The sequence below is a fragment of the Tachypleus tridentatus genome, chromosome 1 (genome assembly GCF_004210375.1).
Source record: "Tachypleus tridentatus isolate NWPU-2018 chromosome 1, ASM421037v1, whole genome shotgun sequence".
NCBI lineage: Eukaryota > Metazoa > Arthropoda > Merostomata > Xiphosura > Limulidae > Tachypleus > Tachypleus tridentatus.
Window position 1 is genome coordinate 86,005,365 of NC_134825.1, and position 17,466 is coordinate 86,022,830.

General features: G+C 31.9%; 1 long non-coding RNA gene across 20 annotated transcripts in view; it reads right to left on the reverse strand.

The window, feature by feature from the left end:
* The window catches only part of LOC143254421 (uncharacterized), a 48,428-nt gene extending 35,832 nt beyond the window's left edge, over positions 1 to 12,596 (reverse strand). For 5 of the 20 annotated variants that reach the window (XR_013030215.1, XR_013030217.1, XR_013030212.1 and 2 more), the window contains exons 1-3: positions 11,969 to 12,134; positions 7,585 to 8,179; positions 2,439 to 2,512 (exon numbers count right to left, since the gene is read on the reverse strand). This is a non-coding gene — a long non-coding RNA (uncharacterized LOC143254421). Of the gene's footprint in view, positions 1 to 2,438; positions 2,513 to 3,613; positions 3,846 to 7,584; positions 8,180 to 11,933 lie in introns of those variants that run through there. The other 15 variants (XR_013030195.1, XR_013030196.1, XR_013030189.1 and 12 more) reach the window with 12 other exon arrangements.
* Positions 12,597 to 17,466: the final 4,870 nt, after the last annotated feature.

Below are 17,466 nucleotides of genomic sequence, written 5' to 3' on the forward strand. Positions count from 1 at the left end.
ATTAAAAACAAATCAGAAATGCTTACGGCTATATTCGGTAATTTTGAGTTAGAAAATGTCCCTCAACGTTTTATTTAAAAAAAATTAAATTTTCAAAGGTTCATAATGAAATGTTTAGTTTATTAATACTCTCGCCACCCCACCCATGAGGAATCAAGTCCCGGATTTTAGTGTTAAAGTCTAAACTTACTGCTGGTCCATTTGGGAGCAGTGGTGGTTGAAAGATTGTATGTATCAAAAGGGTAATGTTTTCCACTCTACCATATACCCTCACAGTACTTTTAGTAACTTCTTGGCCTTCCATAAAAACTTTGTAAAATGCTGTGTTTATTTACATAAATTGAATTGGATGTAATCTTTAGAATACGTGATTTTTTTGTTTAATACACTAAGAGTTTGGCGTCACAGATCGAACGTGATTAAGATATGTCAACCCACTCTGAACATTGCGACTGAAAAATTTCCTAAGCAGTCAGAATTTACAATTTCTTGTTAAAATTAACATACTAGCCAGCTTTTAAAGGCCTTTCGTTATATACAAATTTGTATATTACCCAGGAAGTATACAGATTCAATAATAGCAGGTCATAACAGTGGTTGACCTTTAAAAATCACCCACTATGTTATCTGCATTGCTTATATTTTCCTTTATATACATATAAACACTCACACACATAAACTGACAACGTGAATAAAATAACTTAATGTGAAAGATATTTCAATTATCTGTATCCATAACAGATTATGGTTGTAGTAGCTTCAACTGAGAATATGTTGAATGGTGGAAAAACATATTAAACATCTTTTCTTACGAGTTCTTGAAAAACCCTTAGCAATGACCAATCTTTTATAAATAAAGGGTACAATTGTTATCATATCTCTGGTGAAATTTTGTTCTTCTGGGATAAATAGTTCAGAAAATATAACAGAATAATTTTTATAATCATGGTGTATCAAGAATGTATGTTAACAAGAATATTCACAGGATAATTTTACACCCTAAATTTTAGTAGCTTTCAAGGTTTCGTATTTTGAAATTTTTACCTTTAAAGATATCTGCAAGGATGTAAAGATGAGGATGCATTAACTGATTAAATGTCCACAAATTTTCAGAGGTTTCTATGCTTGTTTATAGAAATTACCACTTTTCTTTTTACACTTAATGATCAGTCAAGACTAAAATACAATAGTTTTTAAATGCTAAGTCAAACAACTTAAGTCTATGTTAACATGAATGTAACAGGCATCTAACTTGTAATATTCAGAATATCAACATACTAAAGTTTGGAATAAATGATGGTTGAAGCATGTGGAAAGAATAAAAAATACATAGCAAATTCATACTTTTTTTTCTCATGGAAAGAAAAAGACAACATACACACATAAATGCTACTCTGAATTGTGCTAAAGAATAAAATGTGTATATATGAATGGTAATATAATACATTAACACTTATGTTTGCCTAAAAACAAAGATTTTTCATGGCATACACCTATAAAACAAAATTACAGTTTGAATTGAGACAACAGTGAGTTAATGATTACTACTGGAAGTTGCACATAATTTGCAAGCCATATACTACTTACACATTCATGTTTCTACTCCAATATATTAAATAAGTGTGTCATGGTAATACAGAAGTACAATAACTTTATTTCTTTGTACAATGTAAGCACAAAGCTACATAATGGGCTGTGCATACTATGCCTACCATAAATATCAAGACCCAATTTTTAGTGTTATAAACTCTAAGAGTTATTGCTGACCCAAATATACATTTTTAAATTAAATAATTATATAACTAATCCAAATACAACTTTGGTATCTGATACCAAAGAATGGTATAAAAAGAAATTTGACAAATCTGTTGGGAAAACAGTCAACTCAGTCTAAGATTTAGAACAGATTTATGATAATGTACAGTCTAAACTATATTGACCTTTAAGAATATTAGTACTAAAATAGAAATACCAGTATTCAATTTAAAAGAAAAAGCATCAATTTTAATGATAAAGCTGTTAACTGTCTTAACAGGAAAGTCAGTAGCTCAGAAATTGTACATATTATAAACATGTTTAAATGTAAGTAGTGAAACATTCTTTAAACTATCTTAAAATTAACAAACTAGTTGGCTTGGTAAATACTGATCAAAACCAAGCACTCCCCCAGAAATTATACATTAAAAGCATTTTTAATATATTAAAAAAGAATGTTAACTATCCAGCAGTTGGTGATAGTGGTAAAAACATAGCTTATCTGAAAAATGGTATGAGGTCAACAGATCTGATAAAACTTGTATTCAAATAATAAAAGTTTATAAAATATCATGAACTAGCAAACTATCTGTGTAAAAATGTGGAGGGACACTTTCTGAGATTTAAACTGTCATACAGATCACATGATCCAGCTAAGAAATAAATAAATATGACACTTGTACCTCAAGTTCACTCCTGATGATGACATGGTAAACAATGAAATATGTAGTCCACACCTTGGAGGTCACAGATTGGCCTGAATTAAAAATATTTTTAATGATACATCTGTGTGTTATTTATTACTTTAACTAGCTTAAAAGTTGTAAAAGGAATTGTGGTATCTTAAAAGTGGTACTAGATCTGCAGTTTTGACAAAAGTTACAGACTATCTTAAAATGTTGAAAGCTGAGTTTATAATTTTGGTCACATCTGCTATCTTTAAAATAGTACAAGACTGCCATTTTTAGAAAATTATTATAAATAGTCTTAAATTTATATCTGTTAAGTAAAATATATACATTTGCTGAACAAGCAGACAGATTAAAAAGTGTAGATTTTTACTATGATCACCATGTGATGTTAGCAGCTACAAAGATGTAAAATATCATATAAAAGTGGTACCACTTATACACAAGTTAATCACAGTTCTTAGTTGTTTTACAAAAATATTACATGCCCTTCAGAAAAAAAAAATCCTGAAATACCAGCCAAATGCTTGAAAATGAATTTTTTGGATATGATTAAATGGTTTTACTTCACTCAGTTTTTCAACATTATTTAGTGAACACCAATAAGTTACCTACGAATTTCCTCTTCAATATTTCCAACAATAAGGCATACATTAACAATCTAATATTACATCAACATACTGTCCCCTAGGTAGAGCAGTGACAGCTATTTTTTTTTTCTCTTTGTAGCTACAGTTGACTTACTTTACTCGAGTTCCTATTTGCAAACCATACCTACATATCCAGTTTCCACTGTCTATATTTATATTACACATATAAGATTATACAGTTTCACAATTCTGAAGTTAAAAAATTGTTCATTTAAGAATTAATTTCATTAAGTATATAACCAACAGTAAAAGAGAATGACAAACATATTTTAAAAGAAATGCATTTATTAACTTTTCACCAGTGCTTAAAGATTTAATATGAATTTCACTATTTTATTGAAAGAAAATATTTTACTCTACTTTTGTTAGAATTTTGAGCTGGTATTAATACAACAAGTTATCAACTTTGAGTAAATTAATATTGAATTTAATATGATACTCAACAAAGTATCATAGTAGTAAAGTACAGTCAATATTTCAGGTATGAAACATAAATCTGAAAGGCAAATATATTTATACCTTCAAAGAATGCTGGTGTAAAACCCCATCTCAATAGCAAGTGCTGAGCAGGGGTAGATGGGATTAACATTGTCTGTTATCCTATACTCGATGCTTATTTTGGGTGTGAGAAGTATTTCCTGTGAAGCCACACTAGTAATGTGGCAGCTTCAATAATTACCTCCAGATACACAAACACAATAAAGTGATTGGGTTGGCTGCAAAAAATATCAACAGCTCATCTCCTTAGAATCTGTAAAAACAAGAAAATGGCAATTGCAAGGAGATGAAAATCTGTGACAGAAAAAACTACACTGTGGTGTAAATAATGTGATATAAAGGTCTTAGGAATCATCCAAATCCTAGCTGTAAGATCTTATCTAGGGAGAAAGAAGCTAAAGGCAAAAAAATTTGATGGTAAATCACATGAAAATGGCAAACAGCATCCTCGCTTATAGAGAGATGAATTAGCTGGAAGAGCTGTTTAACCTAACCCAGTGAAAGGAAAAAAAAGTCACAAAAGGATGAGAAATTCCACTATAAAAAAAAGTGTCAATTGCTTCAAAAGAAGTATGACAGGCAGGCAAAATAAAAATGAATGAGCTGCCAATACATGAAAAAGGAGACAACTGTACAAAGAAAAAGCAAACTGAGCATGACTAGAGAAAGCAACCTAAATCTGTGAAGGAAGGAGTTGTCTGGAAACAAGATCAACCTGTTTGTGTGGTAAAGAATGTATAAAGCATTAAAGACAAAATTTTCAGAGCAAGGTCACACATAACTGAGAAACACATATCAGAGAAAACTGGAACAGGAAACAAATAAACAAAAGTTCAAACATGGTAATATGAAAGTCCTAACTGCTAAACAAAAAGAATCAAATGAAGAGAGACTATAAAAGAGGTTTATAAGAACCAGAAGAAAAATTTTAAAAAATGTCCGGGAAAAAATAGAAGGAAGGTCATTCACAGACATACAGAGAAGGGCTGAACCAATCCTTTCTTAGAGCATCCAAAGCCAGAGATGCAGAGTTCTAGACAGGTGATGAGAAAAGTTGATACTTTGTAGTGAGGAAAGTCATAAAGGTGGCAATGAAAATACTTCCAAAGTAGCAACAAACATGCCAAGACACCAGAGGATATAAAGACTACTCTGTGGGAAGTCTGAAGGAAATAGACAGGTTAAAAATCAAATGTGATGTTTATATACACACACAAAAAAACTTATAGAGTTAGAGAGTAAAGGTCCAAAAAGCTAATGCTCTGTGTCAAATGATGCAAGAAATAACAGAATTGTTTGAATGGATCAAAACAAACTGACCAGATAAAAGATGATGGCAAGCAACAACTTGAGGATGTTGGTATAGAGAAACCATTCTGCAGAGACCTCTGAATAAAGGTATCTGTGAATAGAAGTAGCTCCAGGTATGATGGGAGAGAAAGAATGCCTAGAGTCATGTGGTACTGATTGAATCACCACAATAGTGAAAAGTGAAGAAAAGGACGAAGATACACAAGAAAAAACAGAAGCTCTCTGGCTATACTCCAGCCAGAGTCCAATGAAAATAATGCATAATGGCATGTTCAAGAGGAATAAGGAACATGAGAGAAATCAGAATTTCCAAAAGACAAAACTTTTCATTCAGGAAGAAAAGGAGAAGTGTGTGATTTGGTAACACAAAGATACAGTATGCCTTGCAAATGGGTTGAAAAAGACCCAAGTGAATTTGATACTAAGTGGGAGTCAAGACTGATTTAGAGAGTTTGAACTCCCCCCTCCAAAACAAAAAGTAATAAAAAATCTCAAAGGTAAAGGGAGGATGTTTATTTGGATGGAGTGAGAAGAAAGTCATTGTACACAACAGTGGAAGAGTAGGCCAACAAATGCATTGTCCATGCAAGTAACCTCTTAACCTAATTAAGAACATTCAAGGCCATAGCCAACCCAAAAGAAGAATCTACAAATTAAAGTTCCAACTATAGCATATGAACCGGAAGAAAATGATGGGCAGTTGGACAAACTAGAATGTGAATATGAACATCCTAAATAATATCCTTGGTTATTCATGGACTGCAAGAAAATACCCAACTAAGATTGAGAACCAAATACAAGAAATTGGTTCAAGGATAACAGATTTATGATAGGTCACTAATTTTTCATCTTCTTCTGAATGACAAAAAAATGTTAGAGTCAAACCCTAGAATGGGTTTGAGGGCTTGTTGCATGGCATTCATAAGCTAGAGAAAAAATAGTCTCTTCCAGGCAACAAGGGAGAACTAAGCTCATAGCAGACCAGAAAGAAGGGGCAATTTCACAATCTATGGCAGGCAGCCCTCTAAGAGGGTTGATGTCATAAAATAGTAAGGGGAATAGGAGCAGAAGAGAAAAATAATACTACAAGGCTCAAAATGACAAGAAACCTGTTGTGACCCCTTAAGTAAGCAAAGATTAATGTTGATAAGCTGCCTCAGTTCAAGTTGCAAATGCATAAAGGAATTCCCCCAAAACCTCTATACACAGAGGTCTCCGATATTAGAGTGAAAGAGGGAAGTTACAAAAAGCAAAACATTCCAACCAACTAACTCCCAAAAACAAAGTGGGACTGCAAATGAAGAAATCAAGACTATAGTGGAGAACAAGGATGTGTAAATGTTCCCAGTGAAGCTGTCAGGATCACAGAAGAACCCCCAAAAGATGCTGAAGCATGGACAAATAATGAAGAAGATGACAAGACTAAAATAAGCAGAGTGAAGGCAAGAGAAAGACAAAGAAGGAGGAAATCACTAAGTTAACAAAACAAATTCACAGTAGTGAACCCGAAAGTAAAAAGCAAAATCACAACCAAACAACGGATAATGAGGCTATAAAAGTCTGGATGGACAAAACTGTTGAGGTTCAGTACAAAGCTGACACAAAATGGTGTTAGCATGAACATAAATATAAGGGGAGAGGTCAAAAGAAGAGAGTCAGAAAAACAAGAAGGCTCATGCAGCAAAGTAGCCTGAGATTTTAAAAAAACAGTGGAGAAAGAGGAAGAATATCACAGGAATAAATCAAATAAATGAAAGAAAATATAATAATTAAATTCCAAAGTTTTAACTGAAATGTTTGAAATTTTGTATCTTATTTCTCCAAACAAGAAATAAAGGGAAGAAACATCACAAATTTGAATAATAACTTACAGTTTAAAATAATAAGCAAAACATTTTGGGAGCAGTAATAAAAACAAAGGTCTCAAACCAAGCAATACTAATGAGAAAATGAGCCTTTAGTATGCACTGTGTGCTCACAAGGCATTCTGGACATGGAAGATATGCTGCTCTACTACTGGTGGAAGGCTATAGTTTAATGTTAATTGCACCACAGTCTGGCACAGTATATATTAATGTGTACGGTGGTGCAAGTTTTATTCAAGGCTTAGAACATGTGCAAAAATCCTTTAGGATGAGTGTGCAGTAATAGCTCTCTTTCTGTGGAAAAATGAGATGCATTTCTTAACTATCTTCCATTACAATTCTCCTTATAATAAAATCATTGGTCTAACTGCCTAAGCAAGATAGTTGTCTCAAAACCAAAGCAAGATGCAGGAAACAGAGATATAAAAGTATGCTCAATAGCATGGATATCACTTAGTTTTACCTAAATAGAACAAACTTTGTGTGTAAATCCATGACACATAAATAGTATATTATATTCAACATTAATCTGAAGAGCAAAGCTTTAAATGTACATGAAACACTCATTTACTTGAAGTTATATTTACTATAATGTAAAAACAAAAGAAGTTTGAAATGTTTCAACACATTTTTCATTCCCAAAGCAGGCACACACATCATGTTCTAAATTATCATGTGTGTGTGTGTGTATATAGAAAGAGAGAGAGATAATGCAGAAAAGAATTTCATTGATAAAGATTCTATTAGAACAATAATACATCTATAGTTGAACATACATGTAGAGACAAAAAATGGCATTAAGAAAACAGTACTAACTTTAGAGAGTTCAAAACATCATGGAGTGGATATCGACTGTAAAGGAATATCGACTGTAAAATGAAAAATCCAGGAAGATTTTCATACAGCGAGATGTTATCTTTAATGAAACATAATTTGGTCAAGAACCTGTGACAAATGAGTATATCTCATCAAGTGAACAGATAGTGGACCAAGAAACAGAAGTTAAAGCTAAAGATAAAGCTGAATGACCAGCAAGAAACAGGAAAACCCCTATCTGCTATGGATATGATGAGTATGCTGATATGGCAGCAGCAAATGAATCCGTTTGTCACACTGCAAACTTATGCAGTATGTTAGAGCCAAGCACATTAAGTGAAGCAATGTCAAGTGACAATGCAAAGGAGTGGAAGTCAGCCACAGATCTGGGAATTTGAGTCTTTACAAGAAAATGACACCTGAGATCTGGTGAAATTACCAGCTGGAAGAAAACCTATAGGTTGTAAGTGGGTATTCAAAGTTAAGTATGGAAATACTAGAAATGTTTTGTTCTTTTAAAACATCCAGCTCCTCCACAGATCGAGTGAGACATGCAAAAACTTCATCAGGTTCTGTGTTGTAAAACAGAGGTCCACTAATGACAATAACAATAATAATAAGCCAGATTAACAGCAAACCAAGAATGACCTTACCAATACCAATTCCCATTCTCACAAATGGAACCTACTTAACAAAACAACATTAAACAGTACTTTAAAAAAAGTTCTACGGAACAGTGTATTTGATAGAACAAGATATCTCTTTAAACAATAAGTCCTAACAATTAAAATACACATACAGATGTAAATGCCATCCCAGTACAAAATGTAATTTGATATGGTGTAATAGGACACATAAGAAAAAGATTGCATTCATGTCTGAAAGTGTTTTTCTTCTTTTTCTACAAAATCAAGACTTGATATTTTTTTGATATCATGATAATAAACATATATATAAATGTTTATGTATAGTTAATTTGAGAAACGACTACATAATGTATTGGATAAACCTCAGTGATAACTGAAATATGTGAAAATGTTTAAAGGATTCAGTATAAAGCCAGACAATTAAGCTTATGATAAAGTATACTGAACAGCAGTCTTATCAACTGTAAAGTTTCCACAATATAATCTTTTAAACAGCAACAGTCTAAAGTTTGCAAAACAATAATAATGTTACAGCATCTTCCATTTTGTTTTTCTTACCTTTTGTATCCTTTCCCCTATGAATTGACGAGATGCAATAAAACCTTCACAATGTTAAAAATACATAACAGTTTACTAAAAATGACACCAAGTTCACTAGACTATTACATGTTTAGATGGTACTACTACACCATCACTGGTAAAGTTGTCCAACCCTGTATTTTTAGTTTATTCAGTTAATACAATTTGAAAAAACATATGAACAATAAGAAAAACAAACTGAACAACTTTCTTGGTGACAGTGTAGTAGTACTGCCTAAATTTGAGGAATTACTAAAGAGCCTGGTGCCATTGTTAATAAACTAATGATCAATTTTTAATTATATTGTTTGCAGTTTGTTTATAGCATTTTTAGCTTATTTAATTTATTGACATATACTTTTTTCCATCCTTGCATTAATCACTTTTATCATCAATTAGGATCCAAATGCACTGAATGTTTCATATTCATGTGTGATGCATCAAGTGGTAAACCAACCAAATCAGTGTGTGTGTGTGTGTATTTACTAGTAAATTTACTTTAAATACAATACATAAATAATCAGAACTGCAGCAGTATCTCCATACCAGTAAAATTATTCAGAACTAAAAACTTAAACCTTTCAAATAAGCACCATAATAAATGTCTATGATGAAAGAGATGATTTACACAGTAGAACACTTAATTTGAATTTACAAATACATGTACAAGTAATTAATTTTAAAACTACTAATATTTAACTTATAAAATTTTCATATCCATAATACTTTATGATATTAAATTTAAAAAAGAAAACTGTTATACAAGTATATATTTTTCAAAACCCAAAGAAATTTACAGTATCTTACACTTTTAACCTACATGGAGCTAGAACTATACTTCATATGCATATTCCTATAATGTGGCAATTCAGTAAATTCCTAAAGGGTTATTTATAATAGTTTCATATCTTTAACAATATTTATATAACTCAGGTATACATATCTTGTACACAAGTTGAAATATTATAAAAGTACTAAATGTCACATGATGAAAGCTGACGTCTTTTCAAACACGTGCCTTACTCTTTTTTGTCTGTCTCGTAATTCAGTAATGGTTTTATGTGAAGAATAAATAGGCCAATATTAGAAATGATTGTTACACACACACACACACACATCTGCATATATAGTAAATATTAGTAGTACTTTTATTTTAGTCAAAAATGATATTGTTTTTGAATAAATCTTAATGAACTGACTGACAGTTTGTCAACGTTTATCTAAAACAATATCAGGTTTAAAAGTTTTTTTGTTTTTATACAAGTTAGTTAAATCTAGAGTAATAGAATTATCCATCATTATTTATTTTTAATCAATATTTCTATCGTTACTAATTAAGTCAATGTTGGTTATTATTTAAGTTCTTAAAATATCTATTATGTTCTAGTTAGAACATTGACTAATTTAAGAGCAACTAGATTATATTTATAACTAATTCTAACTTTCCTGAAATACAAATAAACTGTAAAGTCACTATCTGCATAAACCTTTGTTTTAGATTGGTTTGAATTCCATGCAAAGCTACACAAGAGCTATCTGTGGTAGCCATCCCTAACTTAACAGAGAAAGACTTGATGGAAAGCATTTAGTTATCACAACCTACTGCCAACTCTTGGGCTACTCTTTTACCAATTAATACCATCTCACCACTGAAAACACTTGCGAGAATTTGACAGAAACTCCAAGACGTTACAGTAACATGGTACATTTACATCCATCACAACTACACTGTAAAAGATTTTAATATACAAATATATTCATCTTAAGAAATAACAAAACCTTCACATGTAAAAACTGGTTTATTACCATCAAGATCAACATACAAGTCTATAAACCACTATATAAATGTTGGTACAAAGAAATAGAGAAGAATCTAAGTAGTAATAAACATGTACTTGATTTACCCATCATTTATAAAAATCTGGCATGCCTAATGAGAGAAAAACTCAGTACTAATATACTTGTCACACATTTTTTATAATAAACTAGCTTGCACAAACACTGCTAATCACCTTTCTCACAGTTCCTTCTTAGAAATAAAAAAATCTGAGAAGTACCTCAATGCTAAAATAAAGGGAATATAGTTTTAGTTTAACATTTTATAATAATAGTCAAAATATCTGCATTATCCTTCCTTGAAAATGCACCACAGCAAATCCTTAACCAAGAGTAAAGGTTAAAGCTTGTTTTTTTTGCAACTTAATACTTATTAATAATTAGAATATGCACAAGTTTAGTAAAATTGGCTTTAAAACCTATTTCCTCAAACCTCTAGTAAAAGTTTCATCTCTCATTTTTTAACATCATTCTAATTACTGTGACTGAAATAAAAAACAAATTATGATCTGACCATTCATTATTCAAATTCAAAGAATGATTCATATAGCCATGATTTTTAATAAGCATGTTGCATATCTCAGAAATATTTACAACTAGTTAAGAGAAAATGAATTTGTTTCATTCAGAAATGGACAACCTTTTACTGAAATATAATTAAAACATTGTTTTGTACAAATATCAGTAAAACAAAAGAAAGAAAATCTAGCCATAGTTATTCTTTCAAAATATTAACAATTAACAAGAAATTCTTCATTTAATACAATCTTTATTTTTAATACACAATCATAGGTGATTTTGCGATTTTGAAATGTTTGCATTGTATATAATTTGATAATTCTGTTTTTAGACTCTCATCTTCTGCCTAAGATAATTTACACTCTACTGAGTCTACTCTATACACTACAATAAATAGAAAATAATAACAGCTTGTAGTTGGAGTTGTGCTTTATAAATATTGATTTAACAAATACGGTTACTGTTTTGGCTAGGCTTATTATTAGTAATACTGGTAATTTTAATCTCCAAGCCGATGTTTATAAGAGTTAACTTAGTTAAACTAAAATTAACCATAAACAGTACATTTTACATCAAAGTGATAACTTAATTACGAAATAGAGCAAACTCCATTTAAACTCCAAAATTTACGTTTCGAATTAAATCTAGATACAGTAACAATTCTACTATCAGTAATAACAGTAATACAAAAATTCTTGATTCAGTAGTACAATAAAATAAACCACTGACAAGACCTTAACTTCGACTATAAATAACAATCCTGTATACCACAATATTTAGTAGGAGTTTAAAACAACCCCTACGGTAAATAAAACTTTTCTCATTTTACTAGTGGCATCACAGATATAAATAATTATTAACAGCCTGAACTCTATATTACTCAATTTTATTGTATTTTCTTATAACAAAGCCACATCCGACGATCCACCATATCCGGCGAAGGGAATCGAAACCCTTATATATCCGAAAACTCACCGCTAGCCGTATCACGAATATTCAACATTCTCATCACGTGAAAACAACCATTGGCGTATTTTGGTAGTGGCCACTGGGAAGGAAGTCCTAGGGCCATGGTCTTAATGGGGACTCATTGATAACTTTATTCAATGTAAAATTACATGGGATGTAGAGCACACATAACTTTAAATCCGCCACTGACAACAAGAACAGATTTTTAGTTATATTTCTTCACACAAAAAAAACAACACGAAAATATGATTAATATTATAATTTTCATATAACTGATGCTTCTATATTATAAATATATATAAAAAAATGAAATAATCAACCGTAAGTATAAAACAGTCTGATTAATTCGCGATACATTTCTTTAAACATCCCCAACACTATCTTATCCGAGTCTTTTCGGTATTAGAATAAATATAAAGCTCTCTTAGAGGCTATGTTCAGTTTCTACTCATAAAACAAATACATTTAAACCACGTCAAAAGATAAGATCGTCAATGATATAATTTATTCTACTTTCATTTATAAATTATGGTAATATTATGCATTACTGTTTATGGCTGTTTTGTTATTCAATAAATGACGAATTCGCTTATAAAATTTCACTGAAGTCTGGTTGGAGTATTAGTTATTGATGCTCAGATCATTTTCATTTTTTTTTAAACATGTGACGGATTTACTATCATATATATATATATTTTGATATTTATGTTTGTTTTAGTTAAATATAAATTTATAAGTGCATGTAACTAATACTGTTGAATGTGTATTGCGAAATTTCTGCCTCTTTCATAAATCTGTAGAAGATCCTCGAGTATAAGATTCAACAGTGTATATATATATGCATGTAGATACTATAATTGTTACCACTGAAATTTCGAGAACCTCGCCTAAAGTTTACAAATCGACGGGCCAAAAGACAGTATACTGTTACTGGTTTGCTACATTTGAAATGCTTTCAACCTTGAATGATGCAACTCTGATTAACGCTTATTAATCGCGAAACTACAAATACTTGATCAGGAACGTCAAAATATTTCGAACATTACAAACTGTTTAACTTCATCAGATTAACTTCAGACTTTCATATTTTTATAAAGACATTACATAGCTTCAATAGTGAACGTTTCAACCTGTGATAAACGAACACTGAAGAATGTAAAGCTATCTTGCCGTTCAATAAATTGAACTGTACCGATATTAACTTGAAATTTAGTCTCTCATCGTAAACCATCCATAAAATAGTCAGTTCCAGACCAGATAGAAAATTCAATATTGTTTGTAAGTTACAACTTTTGTACATAAGTCATTATTAGTAGTAACTATTTGTAAGAACTATTATTATAAATTGTATTATTGTTTGTATATTAAAGTATATTTGTGTTAAACAACTGTTTATAAATGTTGTCGACAAATAACACAAATTTCACACATATCAACATTTAATTGACTTCTATATTTAAAGTAAAATGTAAACTAGTTTTACACTATTTTAAATTATAAATATGTGTAACATTAAATTGGGGGCTTGTCTGGAATCTGAATCAGAGAAAAAATTCAATCTAAATTAGAATTCAAACCTTAGTTCAATTTATATTTATCAGTGTCAACAAGAGTTGTTCATATCTAGTTATCAATGTTTTTTTAATTGCCTTCCCTAGAGAAACTAGAAAGATATAACAAAAATAAACTGCTTGAAATTGCCAAAATTTTAGAAGTTAAGAAATAATAACAAAAAATGAACTGAAAAGGCATATCACTGAAATACTAGTTGATGATGATTCGTTGTATGAGGACACATTAGGGTAATACTATTGTATCTCCATTAGCCAATCTGAGTTGAGTGATATATACTAGTCAGAGATCCAGTTAAAAGTCGAGAAATTAGCCTGAAAGAAATGGAAATTAGACTCAACTTTTATCAATCAAGGCAAAATAATAAATTTGAACTTAATCGATATGTTAAAGTACCACAATTCAATGAAAATTGATAAATATTTCCAGTCTTTGAGAAAGATAGCAAAACTATAGAATGACCCACGAAAAAATGGTCATTATTATTACAAAGTGTTTTAACTGGTAGAGCATAAGAAGCTTATGCTGCTTTCTCTTTAGAATATTATACAAATTATGATAAGGTTAAAGCAACTATTCTTTAGCATACGAGTTAGTACTGGAGGTTTATAGCCCGAAGTTTCAAGGTCATCGCAAGTAATAAAATCAAACTTATATAGAAGTTACCCACGAAAAAGAGGTTTATTTTGATCAACAATGTAATTCTATGCATATTAGCAATAGGTTTCGACTGGTCATGTTGCGTTTGGTTGTTGGTGAAAAATAAAAAAGCTAAGTGTTCATACATGGATGTAGATTACAGTTGATGTAGTCAGGGAGGAATTTAAACCTTTTATGTCTATTGGTTCTGTATCTCTGACAAATGACACAGCTAATCACATACCCATACGTATGGCACGGGGTACTGAGGCGACTCATTCATTGTTGTTAGAAGGTATATTCTCATTAGATTTGAGTTCTACCACTCACTGGTGTGTGTGCCATTGCTCAAGGTAGAGAGAATGGCTTTATTAACATTCCTCTTCATAACATTTATTTAGCATCAGACCGAAATGTGGGAGCAGTTGTTGATGGAGTAAGGCCTGCTCTGCCAATTAGTGTACCATTATTGTTGGGAAACAATTTGGTTGGGGGAAAAGTTGTTGCTGAACCCAAAAACTGTTGGATCTAAGGATGATGTTGTCGAGGAGAATCCGAATACGTTTCCCTTCTCTTTTGTGACTAGAACTCAGGCTAAAAATAAGCCAAAAACAAATGATAAACTCGTATTCAGAGAATAATATTATAAGATACGTCTAAGACATTTTCGGATTCGATGAGGATCTTGTGAATAATTGTCCAACTGACAATTCCTTGGCGAGTGACAATGATAAACGTTAAGGATCTATTTCACCTAGTGAAGTTCCATTTGAATGAAGTAAACTGATTACCAAACAAGATGATGATCCACAGAAATCTTCATATTTTAAACATGCACTCCCAAAGAATGAACTGGAGAAGGTTACAAATGTTTTTAGCTTTTTTCAAAAATGGCGTGCTTATGAGAAAACAGAGCCCATCTCATGTACCAGCTTCAGAGGACTGGACTGTAGTTTATCAAATCCTTGTTCCGAACGCATATCGCTCTGAAATATTGAAAGTTACCAATAAACTCCCCATGGGAGAACACTTAGGTGCTAACAAGACATTTGACAAAATTATGAGACGTTTCTTTTAAACAAAAATTTGGCAAGATGTTTCTCAGTTTTGTAAAACTTGTCATACCTCTCAATTATTCGAAAACCTAACAAAGTTTGGTTTGTTTTGTATTTCGCGCAGAGCTACAAGAGATATATCTGCGCTAACCATCTCTAGTTTAGCAGTGTAAGACTAAAGGGAAGGAAGCTAGTCATCACCACCCACCGCAAACTCTTGGGCTACTCTTTTACCAACGAATAGTGGGATTGACCGTAACATTATAACGCCCCCACGGCTGAGAGGGCGAGCATGTTTGGTGTGGCTAGGATTCGAATCCCCGATCCTCAGATTATGATCGAGCGCCTTAACTACCTGGCCATAAACCTAAGAAGATAATTTTTATTGCTCCTTTGAAACTTATCCCACATTTCCCAAAACCTCTCAGTGGTGTGATTATTGATTATGTTGGGTTTTTACAAAAAAATAATATTTGTGTTAATGCACTTTCATGTGCAAAGTAATTTTATGACCATAAAGTTATTTGTATTGATTGTCACTTTTTTAATAATGTATTGTTTGCTTTGGACATGTATATATAATATCCCAGTTAAAAATTGGCGTTATACATGTTTGGTCAAAGTAATTCTAAATAATAATAAATCATTCATACAACAGGATGAAAACGTCTAGATTATAAGAAAAAGTTAAAAATTTAAAGATACATATTCGTAACAGTATGAATAATCTAAAACTTTTGATTAATATTCAGTGTTACATACTTAGAATTTCTTTTTAAATTAGGTGTTGTGAATGTTTTCGTAACTTCTAACTCGATGATTAATTACTTCTACCTTCTTATAAAATTGTGCATTTATGAGCTGTAAAAATTTATTCCCGATTTTCGATAGTATCGCACAAGTAGCACATATTTTGTTTTAGCTTATTGTTATATTTTATTATTATGAAAGTGTTATTAGTAGTTCTTATTAGTAGTATCCTTAAAAACAAATTATTAAGAACAAATACTATAAAGATTGTGTGTTGATGTGGAGTTCTGTATGTTCTGGTTTTGATGTTTCAACCAGAATGCTTCCAGATCTTAATTTTTGGACAGATCTGGGAGAGTAAGGGAGCCCTCACAATCTCTTCTAAATAAAAGATGGAGACTTTTCAGATAGTAAGTGTACAATGAGGAATCCGAGTACATTATCAACTGTAGCTTGGGACCAAGTAGTAAAGCTCTCCAAGTGTGATCGCTTACCAGTCAAGGATTGTTTAACTTTATCAGCGAGTCGATGACAGGTGTGAGAAGCCATGAGAAAGAGAAAAGTTTGATTTCCATTGACCCCTACCCATAATGAAACCCTACGAGGGAAAGCAAAAGGCTCTGTAACAAAACCAAGGTTTCGTGGGCATTATACCCAAACACCAACATCAGACATAAGGTACAAAATACCTGTTGAAAACGTGCAATACTGGTATTCAGTTGACCCTAGATTCTGGGGCCACCCATCTACAGGATTTTAAGAACAAAGTGGTGTACTGGAGTTAGAGCATTTAACCATCAGGATCCTCTCCTCGCCTTGACGTGTTGGTCGCCATGTGTGGCAAACACGTTTAGATCCCAAGAAGAGGTAAACTGAAAAGATAGAATCTTCTATCGGAGACCCATTCATCACGTACAGGCATTCACATCGAAGGTACCCAGGCAGGAGTGGAAAATATAACCAGCAGAGTTGAGTGCTAGCCGCAATGCAGTCTTTGTAGTGCACATAGGGGTTACTAATGTAAGGAAAAGTAGACCAGAAAAGCTCATTGTTAAACACATTTTGAGGCCTTTAAAGATAAGGGTCATAATAACTTAAGTCTTCGAAGTATCCCTGACAGACTTAAGTTATTATGACCCTTATCTTTAAAGGCCTCAAAATGTGTTTAACAATGAGCTTTTCTGGTCTACTTTTCCTTACATTAGTAACCCCTAAGTGCACTACAAAGACTGCATTGCGGCTAGCACTCAACTCTGCTGGTTATATTTTCCACTCCTGCCTGGGTACCTTCGATGTGAATGCCTGTACGTGATGAA